Raw genomic sequence first — 9,883 nt, 5'->3', positions numbered from 1 at the left:
TTGCAAATGCTTACAGGTTTATATGTACTCAAATGTTTAGGAAATTTCTGAATTTTGTAAGTACACATATTTATATGCTAGCTGGCTATGCAGAAATGTCAGTATTTGCTTGTATTTATTAAAGATTTTTCTGTTTAGAAAAGACTAGTGTATTGACTGGCATCATAAAAAGAGGTGGGAGTCTCAGTAACTAGTCAGAAGTAGAAACATTATATTTTCAAACAATGGTGAATGGTGTATAAGGATCATTCAAGTCAATTTATGCATGATACAGTTAGCATGCTAATTGAGTATTGGAATAATAGGGTTAACTTTGATATTGATTTGGCTTTGATATTCAATAGTTGTATGCCTGGCAAAGGTAGAATCAAGACAGGGGGGTTTCTTTTTCTTTTCTGAATAGAGAATATTTTGGTAATAAAACTGGGTGGGCTGTAACGAAGCTTTTCATACTTGTGTTTGATCTTTGATCCAGGGGTGTTTTTCACTAGTATGCCATCATAACAGAGCTATTTGGAATATCAATAAGCAGCAAGTCGTCTGAAATACATTATTTTCCAGGATGCATTAATTGGGAAGTTTCTAAGACACAAGAGAAATTCTCTCAAAAAGAGTTGGTACCTGAAATCTATCTTACAGCCTAATGGCTGTAGCATTCCATCTATATGCAGGATAACACAGTTACTCTGAAAAGACTAGACTTTTAAAAGATATAAAGCCAAAATGAAGGGCTTTTGTGTTTACAGGTTGGGAGGAAGACTTGCTTTATTTTTATTTTAAATATAGAACCTTATTATCCTTTCAATGTCCTAGTTGTTTCTGAGGTGGCTTCAAAAGCTTTTATAAGAGCAGTAAGAAAATAGTCTGGAAATTGTGATATTTTAGTCTCACCATATATATTTTATAACACTTTGAAATATAATTGGCTACCATAAGTTTTCCTTGCAAGTGGTATGAAAAGCTGTTTGCATCTGAATTCATCTGTCCAAATCCGACTAACTGGAACAGGTTTTCAGCATATTTAAATCCCTGCTTTAATTTATCTATGCAGACTGGGACTTCTGAGGGTTGTATAATGGTTTATTTGGTATGATTCATGTAATGGGTGTTTTCTGTATAACACTTGTATATGAACATGTTTTTGTTTCAAATTTTAAGTGAATATTTTTTAACTTGGTTGAGCAGCTAGAATGCTTCTTCAGCTAATGATATATTTGGTCTGCTATTTGCTTTTTAAATTGGATTCAGATTTTTGGCTTAGCTAAGTTACTTAGACTCTAAAGTAAACAGTTTTCTCATACAAGTCTAAATCAGCTAACTTTATGTGTATTTCTGTGGTCTTAAGAAAAAGCAATATATTTAGCTCATCTTCAATACATATATATTATATATATATACTTAGAAATATGTAATACACTTTCATGTGTGTATTTTGGATAAATATTTGGATCACATCCTAGCCATTCAGAAAAAGATGTTTATTTTACAGCCTTGTTTACATTAACATTGAATATGTTTAGAAGAAAGATTGTAGGAAAGTAGTTTTACTTACTGTCTAGGAAAGAGTTAATATGGTTTGCCTTGATTTTGATTAGAGCTTCTTTGCTATGTCAGTGCTAGACCGAGATGACTCTTTAATGACCTTACAGTGTCCTTAATTGCATGCAGTTATCTGACAGGTTTCTACTCCAACTACTTATGTTCACTATAGACACTGATGATATACAGCCCTCAGTAGTCCCAAAATTACAAAACTTCTTTCTTTCCTCTCAGAGCTGCACAGGTTTTCTTTCAGTTGCTGTTCCTGACATTGCGACAACCACCTCCACCTTTACCTACACTTAATCCGTAATGTTAAAGCTTTAAGTCTTGCTAAATTTAATCCTTCTTATTTTAAATGCATTTCAGAATATCTGGGTTAGAATTGGTCTACCAGAAAGGGAAAAAAAAAAAAAGAAAAATGCCCACATTCTCATGAATGAGACACCTGTTGCCTGATTTCCAGAACAATCTTTCACCTCCAAAAGACACACGTAGCCCAAGCAAACTGACAAAGATCACCCACAAGCACTGACATTTAAACAAACTAGCTCAAGTAAGTGATTGATTTGATATTCAGCCAACTCTCATTGTTTCAGTGTTGAGATAGAACATATATTGCCCCACCTTGGATCTGTGATGAAAGATGCTGGGGACACAACCTCGGGTACGATCATGTATCCCTAGTCAGGAGAACAGGTTTCTGTAGAAACTCAAAGTTAAGGCAGCTGCCTGGAAGATATAGTTCACAAAGTCAAACAAAACGAACTAAAAAATCCTAAACATGCACCTTACAGAACATCTACTGAATATTATTTTTGCAGACTGAAGTCCTTCAGGTTTACTACAAGTTTTTGTCCAGCTGCATAAAATACCATTCCATCAACACCCAATGCTATTTAATTTATAAACACTTTATTGGTTTTATTAATAATAGCTTCAACCAGGTATATCTATGGCACTGAAAAATACTAACCATTCCAAGCCGTCATCAACTGGATTTTTAGCAAAGTAGCTGGATAGCAGGTAAATGTCAGGTGTTTTGAGAAAATAAATGTACTTTTTAAAGTCCATTTTTCTCACTCTGCTGCAATTTATGTCCATGTAGCCAGTAGGCACAAGAACTTCATTGTTCTGTAGAAAACTGGTTTGCCATATTTTCTTCTTTTTTTTTTTTTTTCCCTGAATGAATGTAATTGACCATATTTAATGTAGCTTTTGGCCACAATTGTTGAGATAAATATATTTTATTTTTGCACTACAGAACTGTAACACACTTCATCTATGAGGACCCACCAAAGAAAACAATTACAGCTACTGAGAAAAGTACATCAAAGTTATGTGCACCATCTTGTTTTGTGGAGCACACTTTCTCTTCAAAGTTCACAGTAGATTTATATTTGTTGTCACTTACTAGTATTTTCCTGCTACAGAATTCTCAAGAACATTTTTCCTCTAAAAGAAGTGATCAATATCGTCTAAAACCAGATTTTTTTTGTAGACATGTTTAATAAAAATTTATTAAAACTTCATTGTTGAACCCTAATGTACTTTGGGTATGTCAGTTATGTCATGATTATTGTTAAATTTCAGCATTGCTTATTTATTTATTTTAATTTTTTTTTAAGCAAGTCCTACAACTTCCTATTTTTATGTATCAAATTGCTCTACTCATCTTCCTAAAGGTCCAGGTTTTGTAAATTGATTTATGTGGTAACCTTGAAACAATGAGAGGCATTAATAGACCATTCCATTTTAATGAATGGCTTGTCAGGTACTGGTTGACTACTTCAGTGGCCAGAAACTCTCTTCCTCCAGGCACTCGGTCATGTGTGTGTCTAGCCTCATTTAATATTCAACAGCTGTCAGGAACAGCATTGGTTTGAAGGACTCATTTGATTAGTAACACCTGTGATATTTCCAAACCCCTCTCTTAAAGTTGCTTTTAACATTTTAGATTCAAGGAGGAAGACCTGACATGGCTGGGAAATACTGAAACTGGCTGAGTGCATGCTATCAGCTCCCTGGGTCAGAAAGGCATGAGGAACACTGTTAATGTAAGCACAGGAGGAACTTATCCAGGTCCTTCAAAGACAAATGTCTTCTTATCTGCTTGATAATTTCTTTTCTTCAACCTTTTCACTGACAATTCCATTCTCCTGTTGACTTGGCTCCCAGAAGGGAGTTGCATATTGTGAGTGGCATCTGCATACAGGGCACTGCTCATGCACCTCCTGTTTTGTTAAGAATCAGAAGACCCTACAAACTGTTAGGGATAACCAACTTGCCCAAGAAATCCAGTATATCTACTTTTACTTCACTTTACCCTGTGTGAAAGGGATCAAAAAGCAAGCTTACAATGTGTAACCTCACATTACATATCTGCAGCAGCTCTGGAGAGCGGCTCCCTAAAGCTTAATCGTTCCCTGAGCACCACTCTCCTCAAGTAATGCAGTGAGACTTCAAGTCACTTACAAAATCAGATTTGAGCAGAGTGTCATCAATAATTATGGATTAATTTCCTATCACTGTTGGGGGGAGGGGTGTTTGTTTGTTTGAGGGGGTTTGTGTGATTTTTGTTGTTGTTATTGTTGGGTCTTAGGGGTTGCTTGGGGCTTTTATTTCTCCCTGCAAGAGCTAAAGGTTACAGTGCTTGTTATAGCCTGCTGCTAGAAGGCAGTGGTAGAACTCGGGCTGTAGCATCTGAGCACTTCAGAAAATAGTACATAAATGTGAATTAGAATTATTTCTAGCTTTCAATTTTGTTCTTGCTGGAAATCATTGCTAAAAAATAAAATAGACCAAACACAAAAAGCCTGGAATCCTTGCACACATCAGTATTGCTTTCCTGCACTTACTGGTTCATTCTTAACCTTGTGGTTGTTGGTGCATGAAATGTTCCTGAGCTCCTTTTTGACAATCATAATTTGTTTGCTTCACTTTCTGTATCATTTGAGTATCTGATTTTTAGTCAACACTGTTGTTTCCAGGGCCATCTGTCTGGCAGATTTGATCTGAAAAGAATATTGAAATTATTTGCCTGTCGCACGTAATTGTCTGTAATGTCTGCTCTTTTTTTTCCAAAACATTCTGAAAATATGAGCTGCATGCATGCAAAAATTATTAAATGCAGATATAGAGAGAATGTAGAGAGTTGTCACTGAAATAAACAGGAAATTTCACTCCTGTCATCAGAGAAAAGGGAGCTGAGTTTTAGTATAATGGAACATGGTCTCCAATAACAAATTGCACTTATTTACCAGGTTTTAGTGAGTTGTTTTTAGAGTGCCATATACAGTCAAGTGATCTCTGTATTTTATTTTTATTATTATTGTAGTTTTTGCTATCATTATTTCAATGTGAGTCAACTCTAGCAGATTTCGTATACCCATACCTACAGCTAGTATTAGCTGGAGTCCAACTTTGTTTTAAAGCAGACAATAAATTCAGACAAATACACATAGTTGTGGCAGTGAAGAAGTTCTTCAATTGCACAGAAATGGATTCTGAAGTGGAGGAGCTGGATTTAATAAAATGACCATTGCTTGGGAAATAAGCAGTGGTTATTTATAAAGAAATTTCTCAGAGCTGTAGCTTTTTTTTTTAAGATAATCTCAAGAAATTTGGAAAAGAATATTTGCTCTGTGTGATAGGAGTTTCTCATCAGAGGCAAGAACAAGAAAAGGTGGAACAATTTTAGTGCAGCACTGGTATCTGAAACACACATTCACAGAATTACACTTTCTAGATTCTTTGGTAAACCCAATGTACTTAAATCCTAGATTTGAATGAGTGATAGTGCTCAGCTATTGGTTGTATATAATTGTGTTTGATATTGTATATTGCATCATATACTGTAATAGACAAACGAATCACCAACAATGCACGTAGAAACTCTGGGGAAACTTCTAATATTTCTGTAATTAGTCCAGGTTCTATGTCTTTTTTACTTTTGCTATCTGACATTTTCACAAAGAAAGGATGAAAAGATGGGAAAAGTAACTTTTTGCAACAAAAATAATGCATTTTAAACAAATTTAATGACTGTTCATGCCTTTCAAAGTCTTATATTTCTCTTCAGACTGTTTTGTTTTGACATTTCATTAACTGATATGCTTTTGTTGTTGATCAGATTCTGTATTCTATTCAGAATGTTCATCTAGATGACTGATCTACTAATTTATATGGTCTATATGAAGCTTATCTGTCCTCAACATATATTAATAGATTTACCTTCAATATGAACTGTACTTCTATAATATAGAAAAAAAAATATACATATTTCTGTTAATCATAGATTTAAGACCAGGACCACTTTGGTTGGAAATACCACTTAAATGACTTGTTTTGAATAAGACTGGCCTGCCATCAACTACAAGTTTATCAATCATGGCTTTTGGTTCATGATGCACTTTTATTTTAGACGCTAGGAGTAATTCTAAAGTGTTAGAATTAATAATCAAAAATTTAACGTTTATGCTACCAGCCCTTCGACCCTGAGCTTTGACTTTGCCTTCCTACCAATATGGACTATGGTTTGATATCAAATTGATTTTAGCATCTACAATTCCACATAGTATAGAAAATACATATGAAAATACAAAGCAGTCTATCTTGCTATTGAATTCTGTTAACTGACCTAATAAAAAGCACCATCAAATCTAGAGTAAAATCTAACATGCTGTCTTTCTCTCTCTGTATATACAGATATATATCTATCTGTAGTTCCACATAAGTAAAACCAGAGGCATAAAGTGATGAATTCATTCAAGCTGGCAATAATAAGTGATTTGGGATCAGAGAGAGGTTGTTAAATATACTTTGGGAAATATTGTGCTGAAGGAGAAAAGAATCATTAGGAAAAAGGGAAGCTGGGGACAGTCTATTTTTCTACCAAGTACTATGGAACTAACAAAAGGTAATGACAGTCTGGTTGACAGTTCTGTGGATTTTTTTAGTTTTATATATATATATACATAGTGTTCTTCTCATAGAGCCCCATGTGGCAGATCTACACATTTTTTAGTACTTAGAGGGATAGTTATTCCACCGGTTCCCTAAGATTTTTGTTCCAATGCCTGACCACCCTTTCAGCAAAAAAAATTTTTCTAATATCTAATCTAAACCTCCCCTGACCCAACATGAGGCCATTTTGTCTGGTCCTGTCTCTTGTTACATCAGAGCAGAGACTGACACAGAACTGACTACACCTCCTTTCAGGTAGTTGTAGAGAATGATAATGTCCCCTCTGAGCATCTTTCTCTTCAAGCTAAACACACCCAGCTCCCTGAGCTACCCGTCATAAGACTTGCTCTCTAGTCCTTTCGTTCTCTTCATTGCCCTTGGTCTTAAAGTTCACCTAAGGTATGTTATAATATGTAATTATACTTTGATAGTGCATCAGTAGTGTGTAAAGAATTTCTTAGGGAATATTTGCCTAGGCCTCTCACACATAGGCACAAAAAAATTCACCATATGCACGTATAAAAGCACTTACATGCATGATAAATCAAGACTTAAGGCCAGGGTGAAGCAACTGAATTTTTAAGAGGAACTCAGAACCTATGCATTTACAGAATTCCCTTCACAGGTGTTTCATGCATGCAAGTTGGAAGTTATTTGACCAAATCTAATCCAATAGGGTTAATGGAAGGTATCATAAATAAACTACGCGAGGTACTGACACGATGTGTCCCAGTGGTTGCTGGTGGCACTATCTACAGTGGGCTTGCATGCATATTGGATGATGTTTTCATGTCTGCTCAAGTAATCTGTCAGGTAATGAGAAATGTCTCTAAGGACAGCTGCAGTATGTCTAATAAGAACAAGTGTAGAAGGTTTTAGTCAGGTAAATGCTCATCTTTCCTTCAATAGAAGTTCCGAAGAATTTGCCTAAAAAAAAATTGGCAGACATATCCCAGAAATGTGACTGCAATATTGCATGTAATTTTGATGATACATAATAAATAAAAAAGACAGAAAAAGAACAGTATGAATAAATTTAATCTTTTGTGCATGGCTCTTGAGTTCCTAACTCCAGTGATTTATTTGCAATTCCTCCTAGGCTGATGCATTGCTACTGTATTATTTTTGTTAAAATGTGTGGTTTATAATGCTGTTACTGATATCTCCCTTTTTGCATTCAGCAAAAGGGATGTGCCTCTCAAAGCTTCACTGGTATTGGGCATATTATGTTAGTCACTTGGGAAGTATTTCATGCACTCATAACACTTTATCAGCACAAAAGGAAGCACAGAAAATCAAAACAAAAGATTTCACACAGAGCAATAGAAAACAAGACGTGCACTGTAGAATATTCATGAAAGGCTTGCAGTAGAGCCAAGAGGTATCTGAAGATAGAAGATATTGTGATAGCATACACATTTCTCAGTCTTTAAAACTGCATAAGCCCTCAGGTACAATTATTCATAGTCTTGCACAGTCTCATTCAGTAGTCTTGAAGTATTAAACACTTGTTTATAAAAGACAGAACTCCCTGGGCTTCATTGATTGTTCTTCTCATGCCTTGAGGACAGTGCTAACCATTTACATTAGTAATACTTGGAACTCTCTAAAAGACAACTGCATATTTTCTGTGACACACAGCTGTAGGAAACAAGATATCATTGAAGAAAACAAGTTAGAAGAACTAAGAGTTTATTGTAGCCCACATGATGGCCTCAGCTTTGAGTCAGCAGTGTTTGAGACACAGGAGAACAATTTTATGAGATTGAGCGGAGCCAAAGTGCAATGGTGCAAATTGGTGTAGGAGACTTTTACATGTCTTATTTCACTGGCATCTAAAGAAAGTAAAAATGAAAAAAGAGAAGAGTGGGTTATAACAAATGCACATACTAATACTCACTAAATTCTGCTTAAAGTCTTGTAATCTCAAAGCTAATTTAATCCAATCACTTTTTAACTATAGTCTTGCTCCAACTTCCAAATATAATGACTTTTTAATACAACTTTCACTGTTCTGTATCCAAAGTTGGATTTAGTCATGTAATTTTTTCAATCAGAACCAACATATTTTATAATTAAGCCTCACCCCTGCACAGGCTTTATATTAAAGTATTTATAAGTCTATCTTAAGCATTCACAGAATCATTTAGGTTGGAGGAAACCTCGAAGAGCATCGAGTCCAACCTTTGACTGACTGATCACCACCCTGTCAGCTAAACCATAGAACTAAGTGCCATGTTCAGTCATTTCCTGAACATCTCCATAGACAAAAGCTGACTAGGAGTTGCTGATCGCTGCTCCTGGACAGGCTGGGCATCATTTAGAAGGTGTGAGCATTTGTACTGTGCATCACTTGTTTCTCAGGTTTTGTTCATATCCCTCTCCTTTTTTATTGTTTATTAGTATTATTAGTCTGTTTCAGTTACTAAATTTTTCTTATCTCAACCCATGAATTTTACCTTTTCTTTCTAATTTTCCTGCTTATCCCTTTAAGGGGCTTGTTTAGGGGGTGGGGCTGTCAGTGAGCAGCTGTGTAGTTCTACAGTGCCAGGAGCTCTCTTTAACATATGCAGCCATGCAAAACCTTTTCCATGGGTAAACAATCTTGTGGTGCATGTAGGATAGTATATAATTCTACATGTGATAAATTGAGTGCCCTCTATTTTTGCTTCAACTTAGTATTAGTCTCCATCCTAAGCTTAAAAGTAATTTGTTTTTAGAAGTTAACAATAATATAGATTTTTCCTCATATTAAGCGTTGTTCAGGAGAGGAATTGTCTCCTTTTATCCTACTCCACCCTCAGTAAGCCAGTTAGCAATAGGTGAGATGTAATAGGTGAGCAAGCTGATCTGAGATTCATTGTATTTTCATCAGTGTAAACACCATGCAAATCCTGATGCAGATTGGCCTCACTGATTTTTTGCTGTTGACAAAGTGAGAGAAGATGCATGTCATAAGAGACCTGAGCTGCTTTGAGGAAACTGAAATGTATTTGAGGGTGAGCTGAACCACTCTGCAAGCCCCACTGGTGGAGTGAACAGTTCTAGGACACGAATATATTGAATAGTTCTGGGATGACTATAGGGAGTGTTCAGAGAAAACATTTGGCAGGGAGCCAAGTCCGAACCATCACAATGTCTTAATTTGAAGCAGTCACACCCACATCTAAAACCTTCTGTGGGGTCAGAAAAAAAGGCAAATTCAAAGAGTAAAGATGAATTTATAAGCAAATGAGGCTGTAGAGAATTTTCAGTTTTTCCTGAGAATGATAGGACAAATTTCTTGATGTGTGAAACTTCTTTTCTCCTGAAGCCCAGTAGAAAAGATGATGCAACAACAAACATTTGCTAGCTAAACAAATAATTAAGCTAATACAGC

The sequence above is a fragment of the Empidonax traillii genome, unplaced genomic scaffold, assembly GCF_003031625.1.
Source record: "Empidonax traillii isolate 1590-97213 ecotype Southwest subspecies unplaced genomic scaffold, ASM303162v1 scaffold550:size796879, whole genome shotgun sequence".
In the NCBI taxonomy this organism is placed as follows: domain Eukaryota; kingdom Metazoa; phylum Chordata; class Aves; order Passeriformes; family Tyrannidae; genus Empidonax; species Empidonax traillii.
The sequence above is the reverse complement of the archived record's forward strand: the minus strand, read 5'-3'. Positions refer to the sequence as shown.